The sequence below is a fragment of the Poecilia formosa genome, unplaced genomic scaffold (genome assembly GCF_000485575.1).
Source record: "Poecilia formosa unplaced genomic scaffold, Poecilia_formosa-5.1.2 Scaffold251, whole genome shotgun sequence".
Lineage (NCBI taxonomy): Eukaryota > Metazoa > Chordata > Actinopteri > Cyprinodontiformes > Poeciliidae > Poecilia > Poecilia formosa.
This window is the reverse complement of record NW_006800190.1, coordinates 274,094-295,596: the sequence shown is the minus strand read 5'-3', so window position 1 is coordinate 295,596 and position 21,503 is coordinate 274,094. Positions and strand designations below refer to the sequence as shown.

The window sequence follows — 21,503 nt, the reverse complement described above, 5'->3', positions numbered from 1 at the left end:
CAGGTAGATAAGGTCATAAAAAAGCTTTAATAAAAAAAAACACGGTGAAGGAGAGGGAAGTAGGTCAGTTATGCTGGCTTGACTTTGATAACCTTAACATGTAAATGTGCTGCAGAATTCTGCGTGTTTAAATTCAGTAAAAAAAAATAAGACGACCTACAAAACATGTCAGATCATCCGTAAAGCAGGTGTTTAAATGAGCTGACCACTGTGTTCAGACCATCATTTATTAATAATTGCAACATAAACATCAAACCTTTAAAAGTTAAATTGTAACAGACTCAGTGTTTGCACGGTCAATAATGGCAAGTTAAAGAATTGTCCATTTGCCCTCTGGATTTGTGTGCAAAATTCCTGGATGCAAACAATAAGATGCAAAATGTCTCTTGGAAAATCATTTGATCTCTTTTCATTTTTCTGGCCCCTTTTTCCTTCCGCCTGTTGAATGCTGGTGTTTGCCGTTAACTATTCCTTTAGTGTGTAGGATCTCTCTTAGTTTTGGCAATGAATTATCATAAAAATGCTAATTTATTTTTGAACCTTTTATATTTCCCCACATTTCCTTTGATTATATTGCTGGTCCCTGTATGGGTCAGTAGGGTAATCTTTATGAAGATTAATTAATTTTAAGCCGTCATCAAACTGAGATAACTCTGTGGGAAACTTTGATGTCAGAAAATATTTATTTCAGCCACATACACAGAAGCCCAAAATTATTCATAGCTTCTTTCTTAACTGCAGGGAAAAAAATGTTCAAGGTAAAAAAAAAAAAGAAACTATGGATGTGTGGACATATAACAAACTGAATATTTATTGGGATGTCCTGATTTAGGTAGAAGTCACATGTCTAGATTTATCTTTTCAGTCCTTACTGATCATCGTAAAATTACAAACTATGAATCTAATGGTTCATATCTTAACAGTGGGGCACAAGGAATGAAAACAGGAAAGGTGTATAAATAATAGCAGCGAGAGAAAAAAAAGGACAGAAAAAGGGAGAACATCAGAAGAAAAACACTGAATGAAAAACTGGAAGATACAAGTTGGAAAAGAAAGGAAGGAGAGAAGCAAGAAGGACAAGAAGGTATGGATGGGTATTGAAGGAAAAACAAAAAGAATTATGTCAAGAAGGGCAATATTTTGACAATGAGATAGTAATACTGATATTATTTTGTTTCATATCCATACATATCCAGACCTCAGAGCTACTGGAGTTCATCCAGACGGTGCAGGATCTCTGTGGTTAACGTAGCGATCGGGTCTCATCAAGCCAGATTTGTGAGCTCACTCTGAAGTATGCAGATACCATGTCCTCCACAAACAGTTTCAATTATGTCTCTCTCTTTTTTTTTTGGACAAACTTCCAATTTCTGTATATTTTTGGTTTCTTTCCCTCGTCTTCTGTTTCACCATCCACTTTAAGTCATTTTAACCACCATGCCTCCTTACTGCCAGGCAGTTATTACCACTAATTAATTCCACATGCTAACGCTGGTCAGGCCTGGTGTCGCTTACGCTCGCACATTTCACCCAAACATCCAAGCTTTCTCTCTCTCCCTCCTCATTCCTTGGTAATTGCACCCAACCGCTGCCAGCCAGAACAATTAAGTTCCCATCAAAGTGAAGGCAGAAACCTTGGAGCTGGAACACCGTAGACTAGCGGCGGTTCTGGAAAGGCTTGCAGAGTACAGATGTAGACATGACATCAAGGCTCCTCTTACTGCATGGGAGCAGGAAGTCTCTGAGGGACCTTTTGCTTCACACGTGTCACTGGGGAACGCAGCCATGTGGCGATGCATTGATTTAATGTTTGTGCTACAAAGTGCAGACATGCTCACACTTCCAACCAAAGAAATGGCACATTTGCTAAAATCTGCTTTGTTGGATGTTAAAAAGATCCAAAAACTTGACCTAGGCAGAATGAAATATTGCAACCAAAGATCAACTGATGGATGTTTTGTTTGACATTGTTTTTTAAAGGATGCCAAGTTTGTAAATATGTTGTTTTCTTTTATAGTTGATTTTAAAAAATAAATAAACAACAAAAAACCCCAGAAAACGTAACATTGCAATTTTCTTTCTCTGTGTCTCTTAATATCTAAAAGTGTAGTTGTAGTTATGGAAAAATAAACTTATTTAAATAAAACCCACTTCCAAAGGAAGTACAGTATGTTTCCTTTCCTTTACAAGCTAGATTTCTACATCCTTAGCATTATTACTTTTTTACAGCACATGAAGTGCAGCAGATTTACATATTAGTGTGAGTTTCCTTTCATGTAAAGGATAGCTGTTCCTGTAAAGGGCAGACATGTGACTTTCCAATGTCAGCTTCATTTTTAGACACAGAAATAGGATTTAAAAAGTTAGCTACTGAACTTTTCCGAGCGTAAAGTTTGCTGCTCCCTTCTATGTTTATGTTTTTCACATATATTGAAAAACATAAATATAAAAGCAAGCAATAAGCAATACTTGCTTTTTACAAGCAAGTATTGTCCATTTGAATATATTGAACATTCCTAAACATTCAAATGGACAATATTATCTTTGAGTGTATACATGAGAAAGGTTTGTGTCTCATTTAAGAAAAACAGAAAACTAAATTTCCTAACAGCCAAGAAGTTCCACTTACCAAATTCTCAATTTTGAGTTGTTAACATAACCAAGGAATTATTTTATTTGAACTGAATGACTTTGTTCAGTTCCTCCACTGCTAAAACTACAGACTGCAGTTCTAAAACAGTTAAGAAAATCAATGTCATCATTCACAACTTCTCCTTTTGTTCATTGAAAATCAAAATACACGCAAAAAAGCCCAACTTGTCTGTGAAGCAAGATTTCAGTCAAGTGAAGTGCTTCGCTTTAGCATTGGCATTTTGAGTCCCATTTATTATCTTATACGGTTTGAATTTTACTTTTTATTTATTCATTTATTTTGTAAGAGATCTTATTTTGGCACTAGTGGCCTTTAGTGAACTGCAGATAGACAGGAAATAGGATGGAGGGAGAAGGAAGACATGCAGCAAACGGTCTGGACTGGGAATCAAACAATGATCAGTTCGTTAAGAACCGCGGCCGCTGCACACGGCGCCGAGCTCAGCCATCCACCACCCCAAAACTTCACAATTTGATTGGATTTAAACAATTTGAAAGGAACGTTTATGAGTGGGTTTTTAAAAACACTGACTCATTTAGACATTTTTCACATGAAGCAGCTGCTACCAGTAACCCACCACTAGTTTTAAAGATGTGGAAAGAGATGACATCATGGGATTTTTCTTTATTTCCCCCTAAAAGTCACATATCGACACTAACCTCACATTCAGACAGTTGGCTGGAAATGACACAGTTTTAAGAGATTCAGTCATAAAACATAACTATGTATTTAAGAATTTAAGCCTATGAGAGAAGGTCTGTAAAGAGATCCTGCCCTGCCTTTTGGTAGCTTCAGCTCCACGAATAGATTTACAGGCTTTCATTAAAGTAGCTGGTGGTTATGCAGGGCAGAGGCTCTTGGACAGTCATCTGTGTGTGTATGTGTGAGTCGGACTTTATATGGCTCTAGGTGCGCGCGTGTGTGTGTGTGTGTGTGTGTGTGTGTGTGTGAAAAGCCAGGCCCCAGATTGCTTCCAGAAGCACAGCTCCACAGTTTCATTACAGCTACAAAGCAACCGCAATGCTACACAGAATTTTATTTCCCCCCTCCTTCAGCTCTCCTCTCCGTTTTGTCCAACCTTTTCCTCGCTCCTACTTTTTCTTTCATGGTTGGAGTTCGATCACGAAACAACAGCTGTGTAAATTTACTTCTCTCCATTTTGGGATTTCAGTGGGAAGGGGAGCCAGACTGATCCAATTTCAATCTACTTTGAATTCAAACCAGTAGATTTTCCCAGCTGAAACTTCAACTCTAGAAATCTCAACATTTTCTAACTGCTACATTTTCTCCAGTTTTTTTTCTTCTTTTTTCACACAGTATCAACTAAATAAAGACTTCTTCTAGATTCAATTTTACTTTTTTTATTTGAATAATTCAGCTGTAAATAGGTATTTGCATATACTGCATAAAAAGACTAATTTGTTTCTGTTTGACATTAAATCAAACTACATTTTTTCCTCTTACCTCAGATTCTACAGTGTGAAACTCACTGAAATAATTGACTTTTTGTGATAGATTAATTCAACATTTGAGGTAAATGCTTACTTGTGGATGTATTTTAACACACCTTAAACACACTGCTACTCTGTTGTGTCACCACAAAAAAAAACTAAAGAAACAGGCAAGACAACTGGGCCCTCGTCATTTTAATTCCAATTTCTTGATGCTTGAAGGTGCTGCAGTTCAGTGGAGTCCTGCCTATTTGTGGTTCAGTAGTCACAGATTTACCATCTGTGTATTTTTCAGTGGAAAGTGATTACAAATTATTTGTGGGAAATTTGCAGATATTTTTTATAGAGCACAACAAAACTTTTGATAGAAAATGTAGTTTGGGAAGCTGAAGTACACAGGCACAATCCTACTTGCCAGTTTTTTCTACCATTACAAAGCAGCTAATGCTGCAGCTGCATTTATTTTACTTGTTTGGATTTACCACTAGAACAGTAAAACAGACTTTATCTTTAGTATTATGGCTGCTAGGTTCTATGAATCTGTCCTTAGTATGTGAAGGTAGAGCTGAAATGTTTTCCACTGTGCAGATGAAATCGTGGTATTCTATATTTGCTGTTTGAACTTTTAAAATAGGAAGTTATACGTGTTTTTTTAGAGAGGTTCTCAAGTATTTGCAGCCTGTTGCTCTTCATGACTGATGTCCATAACTTCTGTGAATAACCCCTGCGGTCCTGCTGAAGGACAGCTGGTTATTCGTCAGCTGACCAGTCAGATGGACGTGTAATCACATAGATCTATAGATCCAACAGAACATGTTGTAATTGACCAGTTGCTCTGTTCTTTACTTTACAAGCAGAAAACAGGCCCTGCATCTTTCATGACAACGTTAGCCAAGTGTGTGTGTGTGTGTGTGTGTGTGTGTGTGTGTGTGTGTGTGTGCTTGGCTGTTTACGCCCCAGACATTATGAGGCCTGACATTGATTCTGCACACTTCAGATTTCCAGATGTGGTTAATTCAAACCAGTACCTGGCAGGTTTTTATTAAACACACTGCAGGTTCTCAGAGCCGTTTACTGCGAGCTCTTCCTGCGCTGCCTAATTAATTCCATATGTATTACCGGATGTGGACGGGTGAATTACTCCACCGCTCAACTCTCTTCAGCAGAACATTCCCTGATGCATTAAGGAATTGGGTAATTTGATTCACAGATTGGATGACAGGAGCAGAGAAAGACGAGGAAAAGGATGAAGAGGGAGGAAGAAAAAAATGCAGTGAAAGTTGCGTGGATGTCTCCTGAGAGTTTTTAGTATCAGGGTGAAAGTGAGCTTGAGACAATGACTGCAGGAAACTGAGATTCTGTCGGTCCAAAGGACTGGAGCTCGGATCGATCAGAACCCACTCAGGTCCGCCTGGGCTCGGGGGAAGTGCTTGGTAGGATTTTGTGTGCAGCGCCTACATGAGGCATATCGACACATTATGCAAAGTGACATTGAACAGTCACAACTAATGGACTATTTATAATTTTAAGTGCAATGTCTCAAGATTATCAATGTTAATGCAGTGGCTAACCTTTAACCTCCTCCAACAAAAAGATGACAGAGTTTTAAAGGGACAGCGTAAAGTAAAGCCAACTTTTTTCAGCTTTACATCATTTTATATTGTTATTGCTTCGTGAAAAACATGTTGCTTTGATACATGCATCTTTGAGGAATCCTTTAGTCTCCAGTAGCAACCATTCATTCAGCTGTGCAAAATGCCTGGGTGAGGCCACACAAACTCAGTCCAGGGGCCGCCGTTGGCCCTCATGCCACACTTTGGACAGCCCAGATCTATGGGAACCAATCGTTGTTGCCTGTGCATCTGGGAAGGTTTATGAGTTGATTTCCAAACTATTTGAAGTCCATCATTGTACAGAGAGAAAGACAAGTCACAAATAGAAAGACGTTGAAGACCATCAAGTAATAATATGTCATAATATTCCCTGTCAGAGTGACGTCTGTCTCTCAAATCCCATTCCACTTGCTCCGAGTGTGTGATGTTAGCTATTATCATGGAGTCTGGCAATGAAGCCGGCACTTTCAATTTGATAGCATGTATCTATGAGATTCTAAGTCTGAACAATGAAGGGTACGGCTTCCTAAAGACTGCTTGTCGGTTCAGCTGTCAGCGCTCTGTTCTGTACTCTGGCAAGAATTATTTATCCGGCAGGATTCAGAGTATTTGTGGAAAAAAGAAACAATGGCAGATGACAGAAAATGTAAAAATGAGCTTTGACTGGCTAACAGCCACAAACTTTGACGCTTTCCATTGGTGCTGCACATGTCTGTAATCAATCAATCAATCAATCAAACTTTATTTGTATAGCACATTTCAGCAGAAAGGCATTTCTTGCTGTTGGAACACAGACCGCCTTCAAAAGGTATCCAACCACTTGAACGTTTTACCCATTTTTAGTGTTCGGGTCAGTGTTTACTAGATGGACCCTATTTTATGTTAAATACTTTTAATCATTCAAGTTCACCAGGTGGTTGATGCAGATTGAATCTTTTTTTTCTTTGCAACTAAATCAAGAACCTGACCACTGAAATAAAATCATCCTAAAATGAAAAATGTGAGGTAAATCAAAGTATTTCTCTTTTACTAACTAAGCTTTTAGCATTTTCTTTAAATTTATAGTAATCGCCTGTCACTTTGTTGTCACAGCCAATCAAAGCATGTACATCCACACAAATATTGAAATATAAAATATGTACAAACTGAATTAAGAATGACATTGATAAATAGTGCATTTATTAAACATGGCTAATTACAGTAAGAGTTCTTAAGTAAAAGTGACTTAATTTATGTTCTTGTTGCTAAAAAATTGACTAAATCTGATCTCTTTTTTTGCATTAATCTTGAAAGAACTTGCAAATTGGATGCCTTTTTTTAATGAGACTTAAGTTTTGTATCTACAATGATTTTCATTTTTCTTTCCAATAAAAAAGCTGACTTTTTTATACATTTAATTTGAGTATTGGAGGCTTGATTTCTTGTTGAGAAGCTTTTAATGATCCGTTAATGGATACATTTGATCAGCAGCACACTGCTGCTACTTGCCGTTCTAAATCCCATGGAGGCCACATTTCCTTTAATCCATCACTGTACACCGAGGGATTAACTGTAATAAAGCAGAAGTTCAGCTTGTAATGGAAAGCAACAATGAGAAGATTTAGAGAAACAAAATCCAACACAAAGAATTATACAACAAAGTAATTAATTCAGGAAAAATCTACATCAAAATATGAAATCCTACAGAAGGTAATAAAAGATGCGTTTGTAGAATATGATTTATATTTTTACGTAAAGATAAACCAACAAAAAGCAGAGGAAAATACTTGCCCTGTGTTGGGCCGTCCACTACAGACGAAACAGCAGATTTTTCTGCTGGGCATGTGCTGCTGAACGTAGTAAGAGGGAAAAACATTATTGATATACGAAGCAACTTACCAATATAGTTAAAATGTTTATCCAGCGTCATATATGCTAATGAGCCTTAGCATTCATGACAAACACTGCTGTCAGGAAGAAGCTGTTGTGTAGCAAAGGGGTGGCTCTGTGCAGTGCATACACAAGGTTGATTGACAGTGCTAAGACCCTCCTCCTGGCTGCGATTGGTTCTTTCTGTCTGAGTGGCAGTTTTAACAAACATGCTACCTACTGTAGCTTTAAGAGATAACTAAACATGGAGGAAATCTTCTTTTTCTTTCTTCCACATAAATATTTTTATTCCAGCAGGCATGTTTGGTTACTTGATTTAATGACTAAACTAAAAAAATGTAACATTTTTAAATGGATTTTGTCTAAGTTAGTTTTTATGCCAAAATAGCTGAGAAATAGGACAATACCAGAGTATAAGGGTTGACATTGTAAAGTTTCATGATTTGTGGAACTTAGAGACTATTAGAGTAGATTACAGATAAAACAGATATAGATTAGTACTTCTCCATTAGAAGCTGCAGATACACAATTTTTCTGGAGCTTAAGAAATTTTAACTAATAAATAGGCACCATCTCTGGAGACAGAACGTTCTGAAGAGATTTATTACTTTATGTCTTTACAAAATAAACAGATGCTGTCATGAATGAATATCAACCTTCAGAATGTGAAAAGATATTAGTCAAAACACGTTTAGTGTCTTTTCATTTATTCTTGCCGTCTAACTTGGATTGATTTATTGAGAACAAAGGAAAGTGTTCATCAAAAATATACATATAAGATGTGTTAAAGGAGACAAAACCATCCATGCAAATCCTTCACTGTCAGTAAGTTTAACAAAAATAAAATGATAATAAAGACTCTCCCATTATTCCCCTAATTAATTAAACACACTGTCTCTTTCACCATGTTTCATTTTATCTCACATTTTAATTTGCAAATGTGATTATGAAGTGGATTTGTTGAAAGTCTAAACTTCTCATCTGCAGGTGTTGAATTCATTATCGCCGGGTTAACCGCCTGCAGATCTCCTCACATTGATTGTTATTGCATCATCTCACTTGGAGGAAAAGTAGAGGCACTTTTACAGCTTTAGAGCTGCTTGTTATAAGTTTGACTGACAGAGAAAATGGAAGTTTTGTCATTGGATCTTTTCGTCACCACTCTAATTCACATCCTCATGTAAGTTTGGATCTTTGTACTCGTAAACACAGAACAACATCTAAAGCGCTGCAGGTCTGGATTCACACCTTATCAGGCGATGTGCATCCAGTAACATCGACTTTAAAACTAACCAAGGGAACAACATTTTACCTAGGGTCAAGTTTAATGCTATTTTTTCTCAATATAAAACAAGTTAATATTTGAAACCTGAGTTTTGCTTTAACTTGGGTTATGTTTGATTTATTTAAATTCTTGTCATTGTCTGATAAATACAAATGTGACCAAAACAAGAAACTTTTAAAGGCACCTCAAATCTGACAGATTTTATTTTAGAAAAATCCTTTGACACTGGCTCACTCTGTGATATGTTAATCTTCTTTAATGTGCCATGAGCCAAACCAGCATCCAAGCTGCTCTCATTCAGGAAGGTCATGATGAGGACCACTGCTACTGCTAAACACTGAAACTTAGAGGGGTTCTCTGCCGTCCAGCATTGTATATTTCCTTTTTCTGTATTTTTGCACACACACACACACACACACACACACACACACACACACACACACAGTTGGAGTCATTGCTTTTGCAGGACTAGTTTTAGGTTTTGCCCTCAGAGAACCCACCAAAAATAAAAAACTAAACTTAAATCTCTCAATCTTTAGCTTGAAACACACACACACACACACACTCATGCATTCAGGCACACAACAATCCATCACCATGATCAAGCCGGGAACGAATTGGAGCTGGCCGGTCATACATCACCCTCTCTGAGCTTGTTAAAGACAGATGAAAACACACCCAAACACACACCTCTGTGGACACAGTGAAGCATGATGTCCCTTTAAAATGACAAGCAGGGGCAGTGAAGGCACTGCCTCACATGGTCAGATGGAAGATTACCGACCTTTGAGTCCCCTAGAGGGCAGAGCTCCTCCTACATGGACGTCAGTGGTTTGCTCGTCCCCAGACGTCCTGGCAGTTCATCCACATGGCGTTCTCGAACATCAGAGGGTCCAGTGTTTTCATCTTCCTGACCAACACATTACAGCATAAAAAAAATAATAATAATGAAATTATGAGAATAAAGTCACAGTATTACAAGAATAAAGTAATGTTAAGGAAGTATCGTCATACGAGAATAAAGTTGTTGGAACAATATGAGAATAAAGTCGTAATTTCATAACTTTTTTCTAGTAACGTTATGCATTGTAATGTGGTGGAAAATCACTACAAGTTAACATCTGCTGATCATGTTTTATGAAATGCTTGTGAACTCTCTCCAAAAGAACTATTTGGTTTACATGCACAAGGCTGGGACTTGTTCCCCACAGCTGCATGAGAACCAGACCTATTTGTTTTGGATCCTTTATCTTGGTATAAAACTCGTGTTGTCTCTGCCTGGCAGAGCTTTTCATCCAGACCTGCTTCATGATTGACTGACCTACGAGCTCTGAGTTGTGCACAATTCATAAATAAACCTGAATGAGTGAATTTACCTGAGCAGTGATTGGTAACATTTTTTTCCACAACAATTTGGTGCCGAAAACCGGGATTCCTCGACTGGACATCCGAGGACGTCAACGAACAGCGTTAAGCGCGCGACCTGGACTAGACTCCTGCCTCAAACCTCGTTTAGGATTTGAGAGAGAAGAGGGCTGCTGGTCGGCTCCACGGCTCCAGCTCTGGGATCAACAAACTCAAAACCACTTATCAGGTGGGATACTCACCCAGGCTAATAAATTAACTTTGCAAATTCCAAATTATAAAATCTAAAATAGTAAAGGATCCAATAAACCTTTCACCCTGGGGAATACAGATTGGCGGTATTAAAGAGTTAATAGGTGAAAGTCCCAGGGGGAAAAATAATAAAAAGTAAAATAAATCAGTAAAAATGAAATAAAATACAAAAAAAAGAGGAAAAGGGGTGGGTCAGAGTCCCCCTCAAACTGCTTGGCTTCAAGTCCCAAACTGGGTTAAAGAGAGAGAAAAAAGAGGGAACCACGGATTTCTAGGTTAGAGTCCCAGTGAAAGTCCTTATCGGTAAATAAGGAAGGCATTTTCTTGAGTTTTGGTTTTCTAAATTGTGGGAACCAAACTTTTAGAGAATCCTAAAGACCTTCATCAGAAACAAAGGCCCCTCTTAGAGGATTAAGAGGCAGAGGGACCACAAAGCTGATTTGTTGGATTCTGTGAAGATGTTTGCAGTCTAAGAGGAAATTCCACCCAATTCAAGAAGAATGGGTCTAAGTGGTTCCAGAACGCAATCTCCTCCTCAGGGTGAATTGTTTGACTAAATATAACGAAATATTGAAAAGAATAAAAATGCTGAACATAAATTTTGTGTTGATAAATTACAGGCTTTAATATGTTAATTTTTTTGTGTGTTTGAGTAAAAAATAATGTTATTTCCCAAAAGGATCAATCAATTAATAAATGTAATTTATAAGGGACCCTTTCATACTAAAAGCAGCTCTCAGAGCTGTACGAACAATTAGCCCTCAGGTTTCTCTGACAAACAGGAGCCATAATACTGGATGGATAATAAATGATTAAAACTATATGATCACATAGAAGGTTAAAATAAGATTCATAAATATATGTATATGTAAAAAACAACAAGGAAAACAACAAAATAAACCCTAATCTATTTCTATTTGCTTTACTTCTTTCCCTCTGTCTGAGCCTCTCTGCGGTGCATCTGACCTCTGACCTCAACTCCTCAAACCTGTCCTCCCATGGACCAGATGATGTCCCTCCTACAAAACCAGTCAATGAAAGTGATCGAGAAAATCCAGAGAATCAGGAAGATGAAGAAGACCTCCATTACCTCCTAACTTTTTTCACCAGAGAACTGATGGAACATTTCCTTTCAGAGGACAATGTCAGTCTCCTGTTGGACATTCAGACGGAAAACTGTGTGAGACTGAACTTTAACAACCTCTACTGGTCTGCTGTCCAGTATCACATAAACATGCTTCAGAAGACACTACACTGAACTGTTGGCACTCGTTTCATCTGTGGACAACATGGACATTGACTGAGGGACGATCTGGACAACCTAAAGATCCAACACCAGAACCAGGTGGACTGACAGAAGAACCAACTCTAAAGATCCTTTTGGGTCCATGAGCCACAGATTGAGAAACTGTGAAGGGAAACTCCAGTCACTTTAGTTCTGCAATAAACTCAGAAAATGTGCCATTGTAATATAACAAGTAAAACAGGTAGAGAACATTCCAAGCAAAAAGTGGTTTTGAAATAAATGTTTTAAAATAAATACATGAATAAATAAAAAAGCTGAACCGTTGTAGACACAAACAGTAAATACAGTTTTATCAACGGGAATGATTAAGTGGTCCTACATAAAATAACATTGTTCCTTGACTTCTAAACATTTTGAAAACATCTGAGGGTAAAGATTTTTTTCTCCCTTTTTGAAAATCTGTGCCGAGTTACATAAATAACACAAAATATTTTTTGTGTGTTAAGAATTAAAGATCATTGATACTGCAGTGTTTCTCATATTTTAGTATACCATATAATATTTGGTTGCATTTAAATTAAACAATACATTTCTTATAAAATACAGCTGTGATAAATTAGACTTTAGAGAGGTTAAAAGACCTTTTGTTCTCCTGGAACTATCAATTTTATAACAAAATAAAAGTTTTAGAAATTAATGAAGCGCTTCAACAGAAACATGATCAATTTGTTGCTGTAATCCTAAATTATATTCAGCTCTCATGTATGTGTACACATGACTTAAACCTTAAAACAGGATCATTTATATTGGAGTTGAATTCAAACATTACAATAAGTTGTTAAAAGAAAAATGAGAAAGTTTTGAAGCTTCAGTAAATTTGGTAATTACAATTTAAGAAAATAAACACAAAGAGGACTGACTGGATATTTTTGACGGTGAGGAAATTTTGACTGACTCCAAATTCTGATGGCGGCCGAGGTTTGTTTGTGTCCGTTTCACGTTGGAGTGAATGTTTGTCTGCTGTGCTACATAGTTTATTAAACACATGTTTAATAAACGTTTACTAGACTGAAATTTAGGAACTGATTGATTCAAAAACTTACATTCATAAAGGAATGAGATGATTTGAGATCTTAGTTTGTCTTCAAGATGGTACTTTTTGGTTTTGATATTTGACAACCAAAATTATAGTTTGCTTTGTGTTAATTCTAACAGTGTAAGGAAGAAGTAGGACTGCCTACAGTTGACCTATGACCTGTCTGAGACTGACACCTCCTAGTTCCTCCCACCTACTGGATTTGTTCCTGCCTTTCGTTTCCAATAAATGTTATCACCCTCCCTATGAGTTTCACAGAGAGTTTAGGAAGGAAGAAAAAAACTTTATCATGCTTATCAGAATGAACAGACATTTATAAACTAATCAAGCAGACGAAAACATGGAATTTTTATTATTAGTGTTTTAAATATTGAAGGTTAAATCAAAAATCTAAATAAAAAAATCTGAATAAAATCAAATCAAATCAAATTTTATTTGCATAGACCACTAGTCTATACAGTTGGTACAGCGATAACAGATCTTTCATGTATTGTGGTGCTAAACCGTTCAGTGATTTATAAACTAATAGTTCATTCAAGTCCGTAAAGAAATTTTCCACATATGTTGGGGTTTTGTATAAAGTTAGCGTCAAAGTTTGTTTGTGGCCTTTTACCTCGATTCCAAGATACTCAAAAGATGTGAAATAACCCAAAGAGATTTTACTACAGTTTATGATATTCTTAAATATTGAAGCCACGCCTCCTCCTTTTTGTGTTTTCTATTCTCACTTAAAAAATTGTACGTAGGAGGCGCTGATTCAATTAGTACGATTGGTTCATTATTGTCATTCAGCCATGTTTCTGTCAGAAAGATAACATCAATATTATGCTCGGTGATGAAATCATTAATTGATGGAGCTTTAGCACAGAGAGATCTGGTGTTTAAAAGAGCCAGTTTAAGTGACTTGGAGGCTGAAAGTTCATCAGTCTGAGGTTTGAATTAAGACCTCTGCTTTTTGTATTTCTGTTTTTGGTAACTTTTCTTTTGTGATCCGGACAGGTAATGTCCTGTTTTGCGGTGCCGGGGGGCCAGACACATTCTGGAGGAAGACGGGTGTAAAGATAATATCTGGACCCCGGTCTCAGACCTCAGAAATGCAGAGTGTTGGATCCTCTGGGAGGTCAGAGGCAGGTGGCTTAGATGAAGTGAGGTCTGCTATGTTGGTGCCAAGGAGAGTCGTGCCGAGGCGAACCTGTTGATCCATTCCATCCGTAAATTTGAGAAAGTCTGGTCCGGAAGACATTTCTTCAAAGGTATCGTGTAGGAGCAGAGAGGGAGGGGGGAAGGAGGAGAGGAACCAGTCATTCTGTCCCCAGCACTTTGTTTTGGGACACTTGGGCTCCATCCTAGTCAGACATCCCTGAGCTGGTTCTTCTGAAGCGATGGTCACATTGTTGTTCTTGTTGATAAAATGAAAAATGTTTGCAGTGAGCAGCCTTATNTTCCCTTTCGTCACCGACAGAGACTTCCTTGGTTTAAGGAACTGGACTTTAAAGCTGTGAAACAATTTGTATATATTGTAAATATAAATACACTTCATTGATTTTGCACTTTTCAGTTGTATGTGTTTTGCAATTTGCCACTACCTCCAGTAGACGAACCTGGAACCTAGTTTTTCACTTGGAGTGATGTTGATTTGGGTTTTTTTATAATCTTAAAATGTAACTCAGGTTACAATTGGTACTGGCTTTGGAGTGGATGTCCAGATTAATCTTCTGATTTTTTAAATTTTCTCTGAAAAGAAACTGGAAAACTTGTTGCAGGCATTAGATTGAAATTCAGGTGGTAACATCATAGGAGGGTTTGTGAGCCTGTCAACTATTGCAAATAGAGCTCGAGCGTTGTTAATGTTTTTGTTTATGACATCTGCAAAGAAAGCTTCCCATGTTTTAGTGTTGAGTGACAGATAGGTAGTCTTTCTTTATAGATGTCATAATAAACGTACAGTTGAGTTTTACGCCATTTCCATTCGGCCCTACGGCAGAGTTGTTGTGCAGACAGAACTGTTTGTGCATTTCTCCATGGAGATTTCTTCCTACCAGACACAACCTTCACTTTAATGGGGGCAATATAATCAGTGATATCTGAAAATCATCTACCAACTTATCTACGTCATAATAGCTCAAGGGCAAGGAAGAATAGTAGATATGATTAAATGTTTCTGCTGTGTTTTCTGTGAAAGTACGTTTTGTGATAGTAGCTGTTTGTCCAAGTGGGTTAACGGATAAAGAACATTCAAAGATAACCGCAAAGTGATCCAACAGGCAACATCAGTTACAGAGACATTGGAAATATTCACACCCTTACTTACTGATAACCAGGTCCAGTGTGTGTCCTTGAGTGTGCGTTGCTTGTTTGATATGTTGTTAAACCAAAACTCTCTAATATATTAAGCAGCTTTTTTGCCCCTCTGTTTTTAGGTTGTCAACATGAATGTTGAAATCACCAACAATTATTAAACAATCATAATCAATGCATATGAGAAATAGAAGCTCATTCAAGTCCGTAAAGAAATTTTCCACATATGTTGGGGTTTTGTATAAAGTTAGCGTCAAAGTTTGTTTGTGGCCTTTTACCTCAATTCCAAGATACTCAAAAGATGTGAAATTACCCAAAGAGATTTTACTACAGTTTATGATATTCTTAAATATTGAAGCCACGCCTCCTCCTTTATTTGTGTTTTCTATTCTCACTTAAAAAACTGTACGTAGGAGGCGCTGATTCAATTAGTACGATTGGTTCATTATTGTCATTCAGCCATGTTTCTGTCAGAAAGATAACCTCAATATTATGCTCGGTGATGAAATCATTAATTAATACAGCTTTAGCACAGAGAGATCTGGTGTTTAAAAGAGCCAGTTTAAGTGACTTGGAGGCTGAAAGTTCATCAGTCTGAGGTTTGAATTTAGACCGCTGCTTTTCGTATTTCTGTTTTTGGTAACTTTTCTTGTAGTGATCTGGACAGGTAATGTCCTGTTTTGCGGTGCCGGGGGGTCAGACACATTCTGGAGGAAGACGGGTGTAAAGATAATATCTGGACCCCGGTCTCTGACCTCAGAAATGCAGAGCGCTGGATCCTCTGGGAGGTCAGAGGCAGGTGGCTTAGATGAAGTGAGGTCTGTCAAGGCGAACCTGTTGATCCATTCCATCCGTGAATTTGAGAAACTCTGGTCCGGAAGACATTTCTTCAAAGGTATCGTGTAGGAGCAGAGAGGGAGGGGGAAGGAGGAGGGGAACCAGTCATTCTGTCCCCAGCACTTTGTTTTGGGACACTTTGCTTCTGATAAGCGAAGGGTTCCATCCTAGTCAGACATCCCTGAGCCTGTTCTTCTAAAGTGATGGTCACATTGTTGTTCTTGTTGATAAAATGAAAAATGTTTGCAGCGAGTAGCTTTATTCCATGTTTGTTAAGATTGCGTCCTCCTCTTCCAAAGAGGTGAAAGCGCTGCCAGTAGATCCAGAGGTTATCGATGAAGGTCACTGAGCTGGCAGAGCAGGTTTTAATCAGCCATTTGTTTATCATGCCCAGCCTGGAGTGTTTTTCGTCTCCCCGTTGAGGTGATGGAATTGGACCACTGAGAAATAACTTCGTTTTTAATTTTCCCATAGTGTTCAGAAGAATATTAAAGTCCTCTTTCAGAATCTCAGATTTTTGCTTTGCCAGATCGTTGGCTCCAACATGCACAACTAAAGTCTCAATATTTGGCTGATCAGTAGTTAGAGAGAGTAAATCAGATACAGTGTCACCAAGAAAAGAAACCACTCTCGTTTTCTTGGGGTTGCAAACATGACTGACTCCATTTACTGTCTCATCTCCAACAATAAGCACTCTTTGCATACCTTTCGTTTTCCTGGTGGTCACTTTGTCCTTCAGAGCTTTGGGGGGTGGATGTGATGGTTTTGCCTCATTGTTGATGTTTGAAGGTGAGGTTTCACTCAGAGGCTCAGGCTGGAGTGCAGAAAATCTGTTTTTCAGTGGGACTCCCATGGAGTTAGAATGTTTTGAGGCTTGGACTGGTCGCTTTGTCCTTGGGGTCGGTGGAGCCGTTTTGGTTTCAGCTGCTTGTTTGCTATTCTTTGGCGGAGCAGGTGTTGACGTTGAAGGTGAGTTTCGGCTCAGAGCCGGTCACGCTGATTCGTCCAGGTGAAGGGTTCTCCCTGTTAGTCGTCTCGTGGGATCTGCAGTGTGAGACTTTTGTTTCAGCTTGGCGCCCTGAGCGATCCAGGGTGAGCTGCTTGGTGCGGGGTGTACGACCTCTCCGCTGATTTGAGGAAGAGTTATTTCATTTCCACGGGTAGCGTTGATGTCAAAGTTCACCTCCAGCCTTCATTTCTTCATTTCTAAAAACTGAAGTCTTTGTGGAATACTGCTAATGTCCTCGGGGTCGGACGGGGGCATTTTGCCCTAGTTCAAGTTGGAGGTGAAGAGAAGTAAGGTAAAAATGAAACATAAAAGTGAGAAAATCTCCCAGTCCTTAGGTTTGGAGTAATCCAGTTATGATGTCGATAATGTAAATATAATTATAAAAATTGTGACTTTAAAAATAATTCACAGGCAAAGTTATCAGTAAGGATGAGAGAGAGCAGGATGAGCTGCTCCTCCTTCAGCTGCCAGAGCAGAAAATGTACAAGTATAACAAGAACAATTCACAGGGGAATAAAAAGAACTAAGTGAAATAATCCATCAATATAATCTCAGATTAAACATAAAGTAAAAAGACATTTTATTTAAAACATTGAAAGATGTAGATATCAATAGAAATCAATAGATGTCAATGATAAAATATTCTTTGAGGTTCATTTACAGTGAATATAATTAACAACTTTTTAGTTTATTCGATCTAATACAAAAAGTTGAAGAAAATCCAGTTCTAGATCGATTACATTTAAAATATATGAATGATGTAAAAAAGTCAAAACATTGAACCTGAATGCAACACCTTGATGGTTCCTAAAGATTCAAGCAGGGACTCTAGATAAGGAGATATTCCTCAGTGTGAATTATTTTGGCTAATTGTGTCAAGTTATTTTACAAAAATAAAATAATAAAAAAAAAACATCACAAAATGTTGAAATGATTCAATGGATCTGTGACATCACAATGAAATAAAGTATCTTAAGCAAAAAAATAAAAATAAAAATAAAATAAATAAATAAATAAATTAACCTCCTAGAATAAAGCATGGGTTAATGAAATACACATAATTTTTGTTGTATTGATATGTATGCAAGGATGTCTTGTATGTATGTATTTTATTGGTGAAAGTCAACGAAGTAAAAAAATATCTGGGTCACAACTTTTACCGGAACTGATAAAAGGAACAAGGATCAGGGAGAGAAGTGGGTGTGGCAGCACGCTGGAAAAGGGCGCCGAGCGACGGACCGGGGAGCTCGAAAGATTAGCCCGGAGATACCAGATTGTTGGAGTAAATGCGTTGCCAGATCAACAACTGAAGGAATCAAAAGTCTTCTGGAGGCAAGATAAAGCCACACCGGGCGAGGACCGGACCCGATGCGCTCACGTTCCAGGCCTGACGAAGGGAACCACCCGGGTACACAGACTCCGTCCCGGTGAGACCCTTCCATGTTTTTTTTTTATTGTTTTTTGTGTGCACAAAGACTGATACCTTTTTTGGGCCCCAACGTTGTTTTTTTGCGAGGACGGAACTTTATTTTTGATCGCCCAATTATGGACTTTTCAATGGACTATTATTATTGATGAAATGTTTTTGTTTTGTTTTGATTCATAGGCTGGGCTATTTGAATGCGGGGTTGTTTAATTGTAAAAAGTTCGAGAGTGATTGATATAATGCCATGATTCCAGGGAAACAGATGATTGCTTTTTAAACGTAGCGGCCAACTCGTAGCCGCATCAGTGAGCTGACGTGTCTCATCCTTCTCTTGATTTCAATCAAATCGTTTTTCTAGCTTTGATTAGGGAAACAGCGATCATACTTATTTCTAAATTTGTATAAAAAAACAAGTCAAAGAACTCTCTTGTGCGTGTACATTTCTAGTTTATACTAAGATTTGTTGAAGATTGCTGTTTTTTAGGGTCAGTATTATGTATTTTCCAGGCATATAGAGGCATTTTATATCACAATCAAGTAATTATGCTAACTTAAGTTGTTTTAAAAAGACTATATATATATATCTATATATCAAATATGACTTAGAATAGAATTTTGACTTTGTCATTTAACACTTTGAAATGAGACCTGTCTCTTTAAAAAAACTCCTGCTCTTTCTGAAACTCCTTCTCCAGAAGTCATCACATTTCTCCTCTCTTCAGCAACATTTTACCAGCATTGCAGTGGGAAGTAGCTGCTATAATGAGCTCAGCAGATATGCAGTTCCACCAAGGGTTTGCTAATTGCTTCTGGCTAGTCTGGAGGAGCTGAGTGGGGGAGTCGTTGGGGAGGGCTGCTCTGTGAGGCAGAAGCTCTGAAGTTTGGAAACTGCAGTTCTGAGATGGAGCTTCAGTCTGGCTGGCCAGAGTCGGCCCAGTCAGGTAGATTCTTGTTCTTAAGGTTCAAACCTGTGGATGAACTTTGACTAGACAGCTGACATTAGAAATAAATGTTCTTGATTTTGAACTGGTAGCAAATGTAGAAGAATACCAATCAGAACAAATATATTTCTGATGTTTTTTTAGCATTGATTTTCATCATTTTTCCACCTTAATTTTGTGTTTTGGAAATAGCCTTGGATCGCGTGGAGGACAGAATTTTAAACACGTTAAAACTTGTGTTATGCCCCCAAAATATCATTAGAATTCTACATGTTCACATTTCAGCCTTTAAGAGTCGATTCACAGTGTTTCCTGTTAATATTTGGTGAAACAGTTCAATCCGTTCTAATCGGGGGTGAATAAGAAGAAAAAATAATCTTTAAAAAAAAGTTGAGGAAAAAAATAATTCTTTTTTCGCACTTTCAGATGTAACACAGAGGAGATGCCAGACTGTGTGAATTATCTTAATGAATATATACTGACTTATTTATTGGAGCTAATTTAAATCTGTCTGCAGAACAGAAAGACTGCAATGAAGAGATTATGAGCAAAAAGACTGCAGCTGTCTGCATGTTCATTCATTACGACCAAATATACCCTCCTAATTACTTCCGACAATCCACCCTTTATTTGAATCCAATTATGTCATTTTGCATTTGGTGTAATAAAGGCCGAGTGAATGCTGTAATAAAAATATGTATTATCTTCTACGGCTGCCATCTGAATAAAAGTCCCCATGAGTACCTTGTGCAAATCAGCTCTATTGCAGGGTCTTTCAGGCATCTGCCATTAGAGCCTAAAATTTGAGCTGAGCAATTTTCAGCTTGGGTTTTTGTCTTCTTATGTCTTCATATTTCAAAGAGCTGTAGTTTGCATAACAGCTTCTCTTTTTTTGTCAGAAAACCAGCAGAAGAGGTTTCTTAGAAAGATGTACAACTGCAAAAGTGATGTTACGTCATGTCAGTACTGTACTTCTAAGACTCAAATGTCACCAGTTCCAGGTTCCACATGTTCTTTATCACCAGAAACAACATCAATAAATTGCTTGTTAAGGCAATGACAGCTGAAATACTTCTGTCATACAGGACAAAAACCAGGTTTGGTTATAATCACAACATGGCACATTTGGTTTTAACTGGAGTGCTGTTAAAAGGTTTTTACTCTTACCCTTACAGATTTATCTGACAACGTATCACAGACTTTATAGATGGAAAAAAGAGGAGTGACTTTCCACCAAAAAAAACTCAAGACATTTTGAGATTTGAGATCTCAGAAATGTTCCAAAAAAAAGAAAAGAAAACATTTCTGTGCTTGAAAATGGAAAATGAGGAAAAAATGCTCCATAATTTTGAGGTTAATATGAAAAGTTTTGATTTTTTTTTTGTCAGAAATGTACTCCTCCTTTTTTGAATCTACAATAGCTCTAATACGGCATGATAGATTTATCCTGTTTTTGCACTTTGCCGCACTAATTTTAATCTTAGACAGAGGGAAGAGCATGCCAAATCCTCGAGTTTGGACACTCCTGCCAAAATATGACTTAGGCTATTATGCTATGAGGATAACAATTTCGTGTTTTCTTCTCTTGTCTGTTTGATGATCTGAAACATTTAAAATGTAACTAACCAAAAAGTTCCACCAAAGTGGACGGAGCTAAGAGATAAAGAAGGGCCTGGTCAAGTGTGAGTATGAGTGGAGGTGGTCAAGCAGGGCCATGGTCAGGACAAGGAATAGCACTGTTGCTAACTTAGAACTTTGTTGCTGTATTTAACGACTTTTCAGAACCTTCTAGCGACTTCTTTTAAAAAAAATCTAATCTTTTTACTAGAGACGTGCCGATCAGGTTTTTTTCCTGACGATTCCGATTCCGATCACCCATGAGGGCCGATCAACGATACCGATCACATAATTATTATTATTTTTTTAATAATAAGCACTACCGGTTACATTATGTGGAAAAAGGAAACATGAATTCACCTTCATTTAGACAAAAACTTGTTTTTAATAACTTTTTTCAAGAAAAAAACCCAACAAAACAGACATTGTGCAAATTGTACTGCTATTGATAATACTGTCTTTAACAGACTGATAACATATGAAGGCTCTGAAGAGGCTAAATAATACAAAGAGCCAAAATAAAACCTCTCAACATTGCCAAAAAA

The 21,503-nt window shown here is 37.7% G+C and overlaps 2 long non-coding RNA genes across 2 annotated transcripts in view; one reads left to right on the top strand and one right to left on the bottom strand.

Annotated features, from left to right (window-relative positions):
• Window positions 1–16,098, bottom strand: part of LOC107838415 (uncharacterized) — a 19,836-nt gene extending 3,738 nt beyond the window's left edge. Inside the window, exons 1-2 of the long non-coding RNA XR_001664472.1 lie at window positions 16,089–16,098; window positions 15,742–15,746 (exon numbers count right to left, since the gene is read on the bottom strand). This is a non-coding gene — a long non-coding RNA (uncharacterized LOC107838415). The remainder of the gene's footprint in view (window positions 1–15,741; window positions 15,747–16,088) is intronic.
• A 90-nt stretch (window positions 16,099–16,188) lies between these two features.
• Window positions 16,189–19,195, top strand: LOC107838414 (uncharacterized). The gene is made up of 3 exons (XR_001664471.1): window positions 16,189–16,546; window positions 16,920–16,927; window positions 19,184–19,195. It is a non-coding gene; the product is annotated as an uncharacterized LOC107838414 (long non-coding RNA).
• Window positions 19,196–21,503: the final 2,308 nt, after the last annotated feature.